Genomic DNA, 15,735 nt, shown 5'->3' with positions numbered 1-15,735 from the left:
TACTAACATTCATTAAGGTAAAACCCAACCATAGCATTAAGATATATTGGTCCCCCTTCAATCCCATATGCATCAATTTCTATGCTAGGTTGATGCTTCTGTCACTCTTGCCCTCCAATACATAGTTCTATCAACATACAACTAACCCTATGGTGTTATCCACGCGCGCGCTCATATGATGGGCACCAAAGAACAGCAACATAACCACAAGCAATTTAAACCAATCATAGCAATTCACCAATTATCGAGAGGACAACGAAAATCTACTCAGACATCATAGGATGGCAACACATCATTGGATAATAATATGAAGCATAAAGCACCATGTTTAAGTAGAGGGTACAGCGGGTTGCGGGAGAGTGGACCGCTATAGATAGATGGGGGAGGTGATGAAGATGTTGGTGAAGATGACGGAGGTGTTGGTGTAGATTGCGGTGATGATGATGGCCCCGACGGCGTTCCGACGCCACCGGAAGAGAGGTGGAGAGGGCCCCCTTCTTCTTCTTCCTTGACCTTCTCCCTAGATGGGAGAAGGGTTTCCCCTCTGGTCCTTGGCTTCCATGGCATGGGAGGGGCGAGAGCCCCACTGAGATTGGATCTATCTCTCTGTCCCTCTCTATTTCTGCGTTCCAGATTCTGCCTTTTCACCGTTTTTTATATTCCTGGAGATCCATAACTCCGATTGGGCTGAAATTTGGACACGATTTTTATCCGGATATTAGCTTTCTTGCGGCGAAAGAAGGGCACCAACCGCCTTACGGGGTGGCCACGAGGGCCCAGGGTGCGCCTGACCCCATGGGACGCGCCCCCTGCCTCGTGGCCCCCTCGGGCATCGTATCGCGTTGATTCTTCTTCCCAAAAAATCACATATATTCCAAAAAAATCTCCATAAGTTTTTATCCCATTTGGATTCCGTTTGATATGCATTTTCCGCAAAACAAAAAACATGCAACAAACAGGAACTGGCACTGGGCACTGGATCAATATGTTAGTCCCAAAAATAGTATAAAAAGTTGCCAAAAGTATATGAAATTTGTAGAATATTGGCATGGAACAATCAAAAATTATAGATACGACGGAGACGTATCAGCCCCCCCCCCCCCCCCCCCGTGCGCTTGCCCAGTCCGAATTGGACAAGGGGAGGGGGCGGCACCCCATCCTTCCTTCTCTTCTCTCCTCTTTCCCTTCTTCTCCTACTTGGACTAGGAAAGGGGGGGACCGAATCCTACTTGGACTAGGAGTCCAAGTAGGGCTCCCCCCCCCATGGCGCGCCCCCTCCTAGGGCTGGCCTCCTCTCCTCCCCCCTTTATATACATAGGGAGGGGGCACCCCAAAGACACACAAGTTGCTCTTTTAGCCGTGTGCGATGCCCCCCTCCATAGGTACACACCTCGGTCGTATCATTGTAGTGCTTAGGCGAAGCCCTGCGATGGTAACTTCATCATCACCACCACCACGCCGTCGTGCTGACGGAACTCTCCCTCGGCCTCAACTTGATCAAGAGTTCGAGGGACGTCATCGAGCTGAACGTGTGCTGATCGCGGAGGTGCCGTGTGTTTGGTACTTGGATCGGTTGGATCGCGAAGACGTTCGACTACATCAACCGCGTTACTAAATGCCTCCGCTTTCGGTCTACAAGGGTATGTAGACACACTCTCCCCTCTCGTTACTATGCATCTCCTAGATAGATCTTGCGTGATCGTAGGTAATTTTTTTTGAAATAATGCGTTCCCCAACAGCTCGAGCTAGGGAAGAAGAATAGTGGACACGACAGTTTACCCAGGTTTAGGCCACCTTGCGGTGTAAAACCCTACTCCTGCTTTGTGATTGGATTGCCTCGCGAGGGAGGATGAACACGAGTGTACAATGGGAAAATGGATGACCCTCCGGAGAGATCTTTCTCTACCGTGGCGCCCTGCCCCTACTTATACTAACCTTGGTCCTCTTCCTCCGAAAACACAAGGCGGGAAGGGTTGCCACAACGGCCAGTTTGAAGGGGGATAGGGGCGCAACTTATCCTGACTAAAGGCGGTCTTCGCCTGCAAAAGCCTCCTGCCGTGACGCATCGATGGGCTCAGTGGTGACCTCCGTCCTGGCGAGCCCACTGTCCTGGTGTTCTTGCACTGAACGGGTAACCTTTAGGGATTGCTTCGGGAACCGGCACGCTGCCCTTGCTCCCTTAGCATGAAAGAGGAAAGCCTCCGCATACGCCCGTGCTGGAGCTCCTCTGGCTTCGCCCGTCGCCACACGCATCACCCACGTGAAGACGCAGGGTTGCGTGACTCCGTTGAACGGTCCTTGACTTGTACACCTCCACGAGGGGTCTCGAGAGGCAACCTCGGGAAGCCGCCTAGCGAGAGGGCCTCGCGAGACTCCTGGTGACACTTGATGACGCACGCCTCGTGAGGGTCTTGCTCGTGGAGCCCTGGCAGTGGGCCAGCCTTGGGCCTCCTAGCGGACGCCACGCACCGGGCCGCAGGCAGATGACACTGGGTACCCCCGGTCCCACGGGCCCGACACCAGGGGTCATCCTCCCGACACAAGGTCCTCGTGCACCAGGTACCTCCGTCATCGAGCTCTCCCTAGGAAGACGAACAGAGTGGGTGGGGGGGACGACGACGGCTACGTGGGGGCAACGGCTAAATGGGGGTCAGCCATGCGGATCGGTCGGGCTATTTTAGATAGTGATAGCCCAACCCTAAGTCCCACCCGTCAGAAACTGCCTCGGCCCACCTGCCATAAGCGCCTGCGCCCCACCTGTCATAAGAGCCCCCAATCCCACTCGTCAGTAACTGCGCAAGGTACTACTAAACTTCTTTGACCCGACGGTGAGGCTCCGCTTGGGTAATTGTGAGAATGGGCCGAGTGATGGAGGGGAAAGTGAGAAATGTTTGCTGCCATGGGCAAAACTGAGTAGAACTAAGGAACCGAGGGCACAAAAATAGAAAACCTTTTTTCTTATGCTTGGTTGCATGTTGTGATAGATTTTCCCATGGATGTTATATGATGAGGTGACATATTTGCATGTCTAGAAAAATAGGGCAGCGAAGCAGTTATTTAGATATACATACAGTACTCCAGAAGATATATGCAACAAGTTACACAACCAGGTTCACAAGAAGCGTTTCTGTACAGACGGAGGCGTAAACCTGTTCTTCTCCTGAGGCCGTCAGTGATGACGCGAGCGACAGAAGCCGTGACGGCACCGAACTTGGGGTCCGTGTGACCGGCGACGGCGGGGAGTCTGCCCATCACTTCCCCGCATCCAGATTCCAGAAGCACCCTTCCGTCGCCTCCTCCATCAGCCGATTGCTCTGTGGTGCGTACGGTCGCTCAACCTCCTCTACCCGCAGTCTTCGATTTCCTCTTTCGCCGCCCGCTTTGGTTGCATCGGCGGCTGCGTGCTGCGATTTTAGCCCGGATGGTTGCGGTTAGGTCGGCAATTTTGGTCAAATTGGAGGCAGTCTTAGGATTCCAATAACTATCTACTTACCACTATTATATTATATACCACTAAAAGGAAGAGAGGGGTAGATCCAAACAATCTAATCCATTCATCTATCAAATCTAATGATCCATAATCCTTCCATGTTTAACCCTACAAGCCACGTATGAAGCCACCACTAATCCATGCATCGCTAAGCCCGCCGTTCCAAAAAGAAAAAAAAAACTGCCACAACCCACGCACACACGCACAACCGCCCGCACGCCCCCCTCCTCCCATCGCGCCTCACCGCACGCCGCCTCCTGCTCCTCCCACGCCGCGCCGCGCCGCACGCCGCCTGCGTCGGCGGCAGGGGCGGCAAGGTCCATCTCCTCCCTCAAGCTGCGGCGGCCTTGAGACACAGCGGGCTCGGCCACGAAGATGGATTTCTCCGACGGGGCATTCGATTCCTGGCCTCTGTTCCTCAACCTCGCGTCAGGCACATATGCCCCAGCGGTTGTTCCCCCTCGTGGTTAGCGACGCAGATGCCGCTCCTGTCGTTCCTCGCACAACCGAGGATGCGGAACTCCTCTACGGTGAGACGCATTGCGTAGCCTCTGCCCTCCAGCATCATGGCAGCATGCCTATGCCCACCAAATGTTCGATGAGTTCCCCTAATTGACCTCTCTATATAGCTAGCCCTCTCTATTTCAGTCTCTCACTGCTCTCCGTGTCATCCATATATGATCTTATTTTGTTTCAGTTTTTTGCTATATTTAACACTGACATTTGTTTAAATCCTATCCATGTTGAACCATTGAAAGGGAGCACACAAAGCTGCAGAGGCAACAACTCCAAAGGAATCAGCATGGTCATGCGTTTCTATATATTCAGTGTGATTAGAAACCAACATGCTGACTACTAAACCATATGCACAGGATGGTAGAAAATTATTATTCTATATGCACAAGATCGTAGAACATTATTATTAATGTCTACATTGGAAAGTATCCAAATTCTAAACAAGTGATTGGTGAACAATTTTTTATCTAGGTTCAGAAGTTGATAATCCATTACAGTTCTTTCATTGTGCAGGCAACCTCAGGTACAACGAAACGGCTTTGTTTTGCTTCTGTCGTCACATTGCTGAATACGACTTTGAATCTCAGCTGCACTTGACTGCTCCTTCTATATTGATCTGCTTGGCAACTTATAATTTGCACAAGCATTCCCCTGCATAGTTTGTCCTTGGTCTGAAAGAACAATTCCTGATGATATATTCGAAATTAGGTTGTTGCCTGGATCCTATGAACGATATGTACAGTCACACTGTCGTTATCCGTTTACCATCAAGTAAGTTTTCACTACGTTTTGTTTCAGTTCCATTTCAGAATCCCTAAACCATATACTCCCTCTGTTCCTCAATATAAGTCTTTGTAGAGATTCCACTATGAACCACATACGGATGTATATACATGCATTTTGAGTGTAGATTCCACTCATTTTGCTTCGTATGTACTTCATAGTAAAATCTCTACAAAGACTTATATTTAGGAACGGAGGGAGTAAATTGCAGAGCAAAGCTAGATGATGGACATCTTCACTAATAAGTAGGTCTGCTTACCACATTCCTCTTGTTTTCTACAGTTGACGATTTAAATTATTCAAGAATGCGCGACGCACAAGGCTGTAAGGTTTCCGCACTTGCATCCATAGAAATCTAGGTGTTGGTAAATTCTGTTTTGGATGGATTTTGAAGGGAACTTTGTTTTTATCAAGGATCAGACAATACTAAGAGACTAACAAGAATACAGTAAATTACTGGATCATTCATAGTTCCCTAGCGTAGAATAGAACCCGTTCTGGTAACTATCTTGGGGCTCTAGAAATAATTCCTCTGAATCTGAATCATTCAGTCATACCTTCACTTTAGTAAATAATGGCTCTGGATACTGGGATCTCTCATCTTGGTTATTTTTTATATACTGCATTGAAAAACCAGAAGCTCAAGCTAGGTTAGGCTAAGACTAGGCTCACAAAATAATGATGATGATTACTTAGCTAAAATTGTTCTGGAACTTTTCGTGATCTCACATTTTTTTCCCGAGACTGAATTAATGGGTATGGAATTCTATTTGGTCGAGTTGCTTATCTGAATGCAACCTTTGAATAGTTAATGAAATTGCTGGGATTTGGTGTTGCCAGATTGTTCATGTGAACGTGGCAGGAGCCTTCATTTGTGGCCTAACATTTTTTACCAGTTATTATCTTCTCATGTAATAGTTGTAAATTTGCAGTCTAGATTAGCACATATAGTGACTACTCATGCTTGTCATCACTGTACCTAAATGATGTCTTCCTTGCGTACTTGTCATCACTACACCTTCAATCGACACTGTTATTTATGCTGAATGTCAAGACCTTCAGTATTGTACACCATTTTTATGAATGCTTAGCCTAAACGTCATGGTTGTTTATGTTAGCCTTGCTTTATAAGTCAGAATGATGGGCCAAGAGCTTCCGTTTCTTTTGGGTTGGGTTTTATTTACTACGAATATATCTAGCGATACAAAGAGCACATGAGTTATTCCTACAATATTTTTGGTGTTCAGATAGAGTTAAGAAAATTATGATGTTACCAAATCTATTTAGTTCATGATTTTTGGTAATTAAAATTCTAGCCTGGTGATGGATTAGGTTGATGGGTCAACATCTTCAGTCATCTTCACTTTGTAAGTTGAACTATTAATGCTTAGTTTTATTGTAGAGGGGCTTAGTTCAGTTTGCAGAACTACCATGATAAATAGACAAACTGTTTATTGACAGAGGGGATTTGTTTTTATGCATTCATAGTTATTCCTGTTATAGGCTGGTCCTCTTTTGAGGCTACTGATTGCATTAGGAAGATGTTTTCTTTCGAAATGGTTAGAAAGAGGATGTTGAACTAAACTTCCCTTAGTTCATTCCTTATATTTCTCTCATGTTTCCTCGCAATGGAAGGAGCACGATAGCTTGTGGATGGTGCTATGGTGCAAGCGTGTAGTGGACTTGGAGGCCAGGATTTTAGCTACAGGAAAAGAATGAGGCTACAACTGGTGGACAAGTGACATGACCACGATAAGGTTAGTTTCATGCTGGGGTATTATTTTTATTATATCATGGTAGAATGTCATTATCATGTGCACCAAATTATGATCATCTATCTCATTATGTGTTGATCATAAATTCAAAAGAACTAAGGAAAGTGGAAAGAACCTAGGCTTTTGGAGTGATGATGATGAAAAATAGTTAATTGGCTTAGTCTTGGTACAGTTTGTCTGTCCTATGGTTTTACGGTTTTCAAAACTTCTATTTTCACATGAATAGTTGCAATTTTTTTATTTTTTGAGCAGGATTGCACTGACGTAGATTATTGTGTCTTCATAAATTATCTTGCAAAATTTTAGAACTAAGCTCTCCAAATCTCTATGTTCACTTATTTCCCTCATATTTTATTTTTAGTTTCCTCCATACAGGGTTTGAGTTGCTTTTAATTATTTTGTTCGGATCAAGTTTCTTTAGTGTACCGTGATCTTGCATGGTTCATCTGCCCATAATTCACATTCGTGTTCTCATTTGAGAATTCAAGCTGAATCTTTACGTATGAGTTGGATCTTGACTAGGCATAATTAGATGACCAAAACATCTCCCCCCCCCCCCCCCCCCCCCCCCCCCCCCCCCCCCCCCGCGTCGCTCCCGCATCGGGCGACTCGGGCAGGCAGTGACCCTAGCCACCACCGAGCCCTGATCTACTCCCTCCTCTCCTCCCATTGCTGCCGGCTAAGCCCGAGGCAGATGGCGGTGGCGGGGTCTCCTTCTCTCCCGCGGCTTGGGGCGGGGTGGGGCCCCCAATGTGTGGAGGCGCGACTGGCCGGATCTTGCGGCACGGCGGCTAGCCCTGCCTCACAGAGGCGGTGGGCGGCTCTACTGCCAGTCGGATCTCGAATTGGCGGCAGCATGGAGGGCCTGGTGGATGGAACAACTATACGTGTGGTTTGGCCTCCAGTCAGATCTTATCTGGCCTGTGCGGCCTGCTCCATGCGCGGCGGCGGTGATGGCGGTCCCGTGCACACAAGGCTGGATGGAGGTTCCTCGAGCGGATCCGGGTGAAAACCCTAATCTTCGCTCATTGCCAAAACCGACGATGGCGGCGTTTTCTGCGTCGTCCCTTTCTTGAAGGCATCGTAGTGGAGAAGCTCTAGACCCCTATCTGCCACCTCCGAGGGAAACCCTAGATCGGTCGATTGGATGACGTCAACGCTCTTGTGCCGTATCCCTCTTGGGCACGTCAATCTTGGAGGTATGCATAGGCTCGAGGGACTAGTGGACGGCATCTGCGGTGGAGCGGCGCTTGACACATCGACGACGTGGAGTCTCGGTTGCATGGCGCGGCAGGGCCTCGGCAACGGATGTGTGATGATGGACGCGTGTAGGGAGGAGGTTTTGTCTGGCGCCGTGTTGGCGTCAACAGCTGGCCTGGCAAGGTCGATGCGTCAGTATCACCCCTGAAGATGGATCGATGGAAGACGGTGGCGACGACCTATGAGTGCGTCGGACCGGTTTGTGCCCGACCTGGTATGTGGCTTGGTTGGGGCCTCCAGCTTTAGATGTTAGGCTTAGGTGAGAGGTGTAGGTATTCGGGCCATACTTTATGCACCCCTTCATCAATGGATAGGAGTAGCGACGGATGTTGCCAAGATGGCGGCTTCAGACATATTGATGTATTACTTTGTAAGTTCTCTGTGAATAGTTAATAAAGTGGTTGCATGCATCTCCCAGATGCAGGCTGGGGGTCATCCTCCTTTTCTAATGAAAGGCATAATTGGATGTTTTGTGGTTATTTTCTTAGGCATAGTACAAGTCGTGACATCGATACTGGCTGCACAAATCCATCAAGCTATATTAGCTGCAAACTCACTGTGTTTCTAAGTGAATTGGTTGAAATGCCTAATCTCATGGTCTTCTAAAACTTTTTGTTATATAGAAAAATGTTGCAGGTGCACATGATGAGCAGTCTTGGTGAGATTAGTGGCTGAAGCTGGCTGGCAAATATCTGAAGGTATGTGCTCCTTTTGCCATATTTTACATATTTGTGTAATTGACCAGATTTAGTTAGACTGAACTGGTAGCTTAGCTGCATAAGAGATACTCCCTTACTCCCTCTGTGTCGAAATGTAAGATGTTTTATAGTGTTAAAAAATGTCTTACATTTTAAGATGGAGGGAGTATAAAAGAAAAGATGCCAGGGTATAAGTTGTATTATTTGAGGACCCGGTGGCCCTGTGAAGATGAAGTAATTGTTGTGTTTGCTCTTCAGGAATCCACTAGACTTTTTTGCGGGAAGGAATCCAATAGACTTCCTGTGTAGTGAAAATGACCAATATGCGCATGAAAAAAGATGGATCACCCTGAGGTCAGCTTGCCAATGTTGTAATGTTGTTCGTCCTTAACCACCTGACATTGCAAACACTTTGGATGATGATAATAATAGGTTGCTCTTTTTCCATCAGAAAAAATGATACGGCTGTTGTATTATCTATAATTTGCCACTTCACTACAGTGGTCCATAGAGCCGAACAAGATTTAAGTGTTTTCTTATGATGAAGATTTAATTGTTCTGAAGATTGATCCCTTGTGATATTGATTTCTTTTATTTGTATACCAGGTTTGCAATGTAAATCTTATGGAAGGTGACACTGTTTGATCAAGAGATGAACACCATTCAATTGGCAACTTTGGATTGTTCCCATTATTGGAGTTTGATGTTTGAAATTAGTTGTTTTTTTGCATTTTGACACGGAGCTATGTTGTTTCACCACATGCAACAATTTAAATTTTGGTGTTCGAAATATGTTTGACTAAATATATATGGAGTATTAGTTTGCACGTGCGCGTTTACTAGTGCAGTTGTGGTAGTACTAATTTGTAGGTCTAGTTTTCTACAGCCTCGGTAAAGATCAGATAGAAGTATTGGGGTAGCAATACCAGTGGGAATTCTACCTCCTTTTGGTTGCGCGAATAATCAATCGGGCCTCCATTTTTTATCTCTGCTTCTGACGGAATCTCGGAAATTGGGAGTATACAGGATGATGGCAGTTGGTTCAGTATTGACCCCATGGTGTTAACAGGATGCCTCGAGCTTATTTTCATGGCTACTTAATTTTCTATCTCCCCTTTCTCACTGATAACATTGATGAGATGACACTCTGGTTGTATATAGTATCATGATCATCATATAGGGATGTCTCCGCTCCGCCCCCTCCCCCTCGCTCCTGCTCCGCGCGCCTGACCCAGCCCACCACCAGCCTCGCCGCCGTCGAATCCCCGGTGGTAGCCCTCCCAAAGCCCCTCCCTTCCCACTCCGGCGCGCCCCTCCCTTCCCACTCCGGCGCACCCCTCCCATGGCCTCTTCCAGCCCCCGCTCCGGCAACTGTCGCGCGGCCCGCTGGATGGACTCGGACGACGACAGCTCCAGCTCACGCTCCTACCGCGACGTGGTTGCTCACGCCTCCCCCGCCCCAAGCCCCGCCGCCTCCGACGCTGTCGCCTCCGCCCCTGCCGGGCGGACCGCCGCCACTGCAGCCTCGCGGAACGCGGCCGCCGCCCGCCTTGGCCCCCGCTCAGAGGTCCATCGCATGGGCGGCCACGAGCCTGCTGTGGACCAGGACGGCTTCCGGCAGCCTCGGCGCAAGAACCGGCGCCGCCACCCTCGTCCGGCCTCGGCGCCGGCCTCGCCGCAGCGGCGGCGCACCCCCTCGCCTGAGGCTGTCGCAGGCTTGTGCTTCCGGTGCCTCGACCCCGGGCACGCCGTCCGCGACTGCACCAGCGACATCCGCTGCCGTCGATGTCTCGTCTCCGGCCACGACTCCAGGCAGTGCGACTGGCGCCGCCCTACTGCCCGCGGCGCCCGGCCGCCACCGCCACGCACCGCTTCGCCGCCGGGTGCGCGCGCGCCCTCGGCCCCGCGCGCGCCGGCGCCCGCCCGTGCGCCTGCGCTACAGACTCGCTCCGCGGCTCCCCCCGTCGCCGTTCCACCACCGGCGCGCCCTACGGCGCCCACCCCCGCGCTCGAGCTCGCGCCCCCCAGCCCGGACCGCGTCATCATCTCCCACACGGTCGAGATGGATGAGGCTGAGGCGGTCTTGCGCCGCGCCATGGTGGCCTCCATCACGGGGACAAGGTCGTCTGTGACCGCGCGCGAAGTCGAGGAGACCCTCTACTCCTCCTTTGAGCTGTTGCCCGGCGACTTCTCCGTCCACATCCACCACCCTGAAGACTTTCTTATCGTCTTCACCACCTCGCAGACCATGGACCGCCTCGCCGGCGACCACTTCCTGCGCACCCTGGAGCAAGCTCTCCCACGCCGGCTACGGCACGTTCAAGTACCGCGTCGAGCTAGAGCTCCGCGGCATTCCGGCCCAAGCCTGGCACCTCTCCACGGCGGAGCACCTCCTCGGGGCCAGCTGCTGGATCGAGCGGCTGCACCCAGACACGAGATCGCGCGCGGACCTCGCCACCTTCCGTCTCTCTGCGCGAACCCGCGACCCTGCGCGCATCCGTCGCTAGGCCATTCTGGAGATCGTCGAGCAAATCCCCTCTCGCCTATCCTCCTCGCCGCCGATGGTCTGAACCCTAACCTACCCCGTCTCCATCCAGCTAATGCGCGCCACGGTGGACCGATCGGGCGCTGACGCCGCAGGGCCGGAGGATGGCCACGGCGACGACGGTGCTGACGGCGACCATGCGGGCAGCGCCGACGCCAATGGCAGAGGCAATGCCGGCCACGGCCGGCACAACCGACGCGCGCGTAAGAGGCGCCGCACCACGGCTGCGGCTGCCGGCGCCGCCCCCGGCATGGCCATGGCCCCTGCCGGCCGGTTGGATGGCATGGCCTTGGAGGCCACCGTCTGGACCGCTGCCACCCGCACGGCTCGCACGGACGGTGTGGCTACCTCGCCGGACTGGCCCTACGGCCTCTGTCGTGGCCCTGCATCGCCGCCGTCCGAAAGAACCGTGGTCCCCTGGTGTGATCACGGTGGGGCCAGTCGTTCTCGTCGCCACCCCAAAAGGGGAAAGCGCAGAAACAGGCGCAGGACGAAAGACAAAGTGGAGCCTGCCAAAGCTGTTGTCCAGGCGTCACCAGACCAGACCGACCCAGGCCAGCGTGTTGTGGACAACACGGCCGTGCCAGTTGGCGACTTGCTAGCGGTGCGGCAGCTGCGTGAGCCCTCTGAGCGCCTGTGCCCATCGTCCCCTAGCGGACGGCTGGTCGCGCACGCCGGGGCCACCCTGTCCTCACCCAGCCAGCTCCTGTCTCGGGATCCGGTGGCCTACTTGGCCCCCTCCCCGCCCTCTGCCAGCATGGTGCCAGACTTGCAGCCTATGGGAAGTGAGGAGCCGGCCCATGACGATCCGCTGTCGGGGGCTGCTGTTGGCCCGCACGTGTCAGCTCCTGGCGCACCCATGGACGGACCCACGACCGAGCCAACTTCTGCATGCGCGTCATCGCCCGGCATGCCACCGGACGGGCCCGCTCCTGGCTCAGCGCTCGCTTGCGCCTCGGCGCGCGTTCGGGATGTGGCTCCCCACCACGACCGCAGCAACCCAGGGGAGGACCCCTCCCCAGAGTTGGGCCACCAGCCCAACCCTGCGGCCCTAAACGCCCAGGCGGCCCCCTCCAGCGAGCCCAGCAGCAATGCCATGCAGCCTAGCGGCCCATTGCATGCATCGGACGACCCTGCGCCTACCGCGACCCCGCCTCGACTAACTACGCAGCGCTTCGCCTCGCCTCCAATCACGCTGCGCCGCTCCCGGCCGCGAGGTGCATCCTGGACGTTGGGCGAGTTCCTCTCCGCCGCCACCAAACACCTGAACACGATCCTTCTCGCGCCTGGGAAGCGGCATCGCCGGCAGCCCCTTAACTTCTCTCTGCGCCGGGGCCGCTCGGCCTCGTCCGCATCCTGCCGGGCCGCTGCACCGCCGACCGTGGAGCGCCGTGCGCAAGTCCAGGTGCTGCGTACGCTTGGGATCCTCGGCCTCGACCAGAAGATCTCTGCCGCAGAGATGAAAGCATACGAAGACGTCTTCGCCGCTCCGATCCCGATGGCTGTGCTCTCTGCCATTGCTGCACTAGTCGACCGCGAGCTGCCCGTCGACCCGGAGGCGTCGGCGCCTGCCTCGGCGACCTTGGCGGCTGAGGTTGCGGTGTAGCGTGGCGCTCCACCTCCATTGTCGACCCTGTTTCCATGGATCACGACCTAAAAATTGTGATATGGAACGTGCGCGGCCTTAACGCGCGCGCGACGCACCGCCATCCGCTCGCTAATCATCACTAGTGGCGCCTCCATTGTATGTTTGCAAGAGACTAAGATGGCTTTGATCTGCTTGTCGGTTGTCCTTGAGGCGCTCGGCTCCGAGTTTGACGAGTACGTGTACTTGTCGGCGGATGACACCCGCGGCGGCATCCTGCTGGCGTGGAAAAGCCGGGTGGTAACCATCACTAACCCTGAGTTCACCACACACACGCTGTCGGCCCGGGTCACTCCCCCCTCAAGCCAACACCCGCCTTGGTGGCTGTCCATCGTGTATGGGCCTCAACTGGACGACGAGAAGATCGAGTTCCTTCGTGAACTCCGCGACCTACGCGCCTCCTGCCCAGGGCCATGGATGCTTTGCGGCGACTTCAACCTGATCTACCGCGATGAAGACAAAAACAACAACAACTTGGACAGACGCATGATGAGGCGGTTCAGACACTTGCTCAATGACTTGGCACTCAAGGAGGTCTACCTTAACGGGCGCCGCTACACATGGTCTAACGAGCGCTCCCCTCCAACCTTGGTCCACCTCGACAGGGTGCTATGCACGACGGACTGGGAGGAGCGCCATAGCAGCTGCCACCTTCGATGCCTCGCCTCGGTGGTCTCCGACCATAGCCGGCTGCTCCTGGATTGTTCTCCGCAACCACCGAGCCACCGATGATTCCACTTCGAGGACTTCTGGGTGAGCTTGGATGGGTTCCAGGACGTCGTCGCGGAAGCCTGGCTTTCCATGGATGACGCCGACCCGTTCCGGCGGCTCGTGCGGCGCCTCCAAGCCACGGCTCGCAAGCTGACCAGCTGGAGCGCGCGCACGGTCGGCAACGTTCGGCACAAGCTGGCCCTTTCCCGTGAGCTGCTGCTCCGGTTTGACAAGGCCCAGGAGGATAGGATGCTTTCTGCTCATGAGGAGTGGCTACGCAAGCAAATCAAGCGCTCCTACCTTGGACTAGCGTCTCTCGAGTGCACCATTGCGCGGCAGCGGGCGCGCATCGCAACCCTCAAGGATGGAGACGCTAACACCTCCTTCTTTCACCGGCAATGCTCTTATCGCTGCCAGAAGAATCGGGTGCACAGCCTTGACGTTGATGACCACACGCTGACCGACCATGCCGACATGGCCTCCGCCGCCTTCGCGCACTTTGACGAGTTGTTGGGCACCGAGGTCGGCCGTGACTGCACGCTGGACCTCTCGCAGCTGATCACCCCATCTCCGGACCTCCTCGAGCTGGACGCGCCCTTCGAAGACGAGGAGATTTGGAACGCCGTGAAGCGGCTGCCAGCGCGTAAGGCACCAGGGCCCGACGGCTTCATGGCCGAGTTCCTACGCGCTTGCTAGCTCACGGTCAAGGCTGACTTCGCCGCCGTCTTCCAGCAACTCTACGACATGCGGGGGCGCGGGTTCGCATGTCTGAACCAGGCCCTGCTCTCCCTGCTCCCCAAGCGCACCGACGCGAGCTGCCTGCGGGACTATCGGCCGATCAGCCTCATCCACCTGCTTGCAAAAGTCTTCGCCAAGGTGCTATCGCTCCGCCTCGCGCCGAGACTCGACGCCCTCGTCAGCAGCAACCAGAACGCCTTCATCCCCGGGCGCAGCCTCCATGACAACTTCATCCTGGTGCGCCAATCTGCTCGTCTTCTGCACCAGCTGGGAGCACCGCGCGTAATGCTGAAGCTTGATCTCGCGAGGGCGTTCGACTCGATATCCTGGCCTTTCCTCTTCGAGGTGGTGAAACAATACGGCTTCGGGGACAGATTCCTTGAGTGGCTGGCGATCCTCCTGTCTTCTGCTAGCACCAAGGTGCCGCTCAATGGAAGCCCTGGCCCCCCAATTTGGCACCGCCAAGGCCTGCGCCAAGGGGACCCGATGTCGCCGCAGCTGTTCGTCTTGGCTGTTGACACCCTTGGTCGCCTGTTCAAGCGCGCCAGCGAGCTCGGGATCATACACCGGCTGCACCCTCCGGGCCGATCCCCCCTATCTCGCTTTATGCGGATGATGTGGTCCTCTTCTGTCACCCGCATCCGGACGACATCGAGGCCGTGAAGGCAATCCTGCAGCTTTTTGGCCGGGCATCCGGACTCCGTGTCAACTTCGCCAAGAGCACCGCCATGCTCATCCGCTGCGAAGATGACACTGTACCGCCCGTCGTCGAGAGCCTGGGCTGCCCAATCGTCGAGCTCCCCATTACCTACCTCGGCATCCCGCTCACCATTCGACGCCCCACCACCACGCAGCTGCTACCCGTCGTCGACAGAGTGGCGGGCAGACTGCCCACCTGGAAGGCTTGGCTCATGAACCGAGCAGGCCGGCTTGCGTTGGTGAAATCGGTGCTCAGCGCAATCTCGCTGCACCAGCTGCTTGTGTTGGTGCCCCCAAAGAGGATCCTCCACATGCTTGAGCGTATCCAGCGTGGGTTCCTTTGGGCCGGGCACGCCGAGGCCAAGGGAGGCCACTGCCACGTTAACTGGCGTCGTGTCTCGCGCCCCAGGAGCCTCGGCGGGCTGGGCGTGCATGATCTGGAGCGCACCGGCATGGCGCTCAGGACCCGTTGGCTCTGGTTCAGCAAAACCGACAGGCGCCGTGCTTGGGCTGGTCTCGACCTCCAGTTCTCTGCTGAGGAGCAGGCCTTCTTCTTCGCCAGCACCCACACGTCCATTGGGAACGGCCACAACACCAAATTTTGGGAGGACTGGTGGATCAATGGACGCTCCGTTCGTGAGATTGCACCCTTGCTGCACGCGTGCATCCCCAAACGGCGAAGGAAGAATAGGACGGTCGCTGAGGGCCTGCGGGCCCATCTCTGGGCGCGCGACATCCACGGCGTCCTGGGCGTTCACGAGATCGGCCAGTACTTGTTGCTTTGGCGACTCCTCGAGGGTATTGCCCTCTCCGCCGAGCCTGACAAACTGATTTGGAAGTGGACTGAGGCCGGCACCTACACTGCCAAATCCGCC

This window comes from Triticum urartu, chromosome 7, assembly GCF_003073215.2.
Source record: "Triticum urartu cultivar G1812 chromosome 7, Tu2.1, whole genome shotgun sequence".
Lineage (NCBI taxonomy): Eukaryota > Viridiplantae > Streptophyta > Magnoliopsida > Poales > Poaceae > Triticum > Triticum urartu.
The sequence above is the reverse complement of the archived record's forward strand: the minus strand, read 5'-3'. Positions refer to the sequence as shown.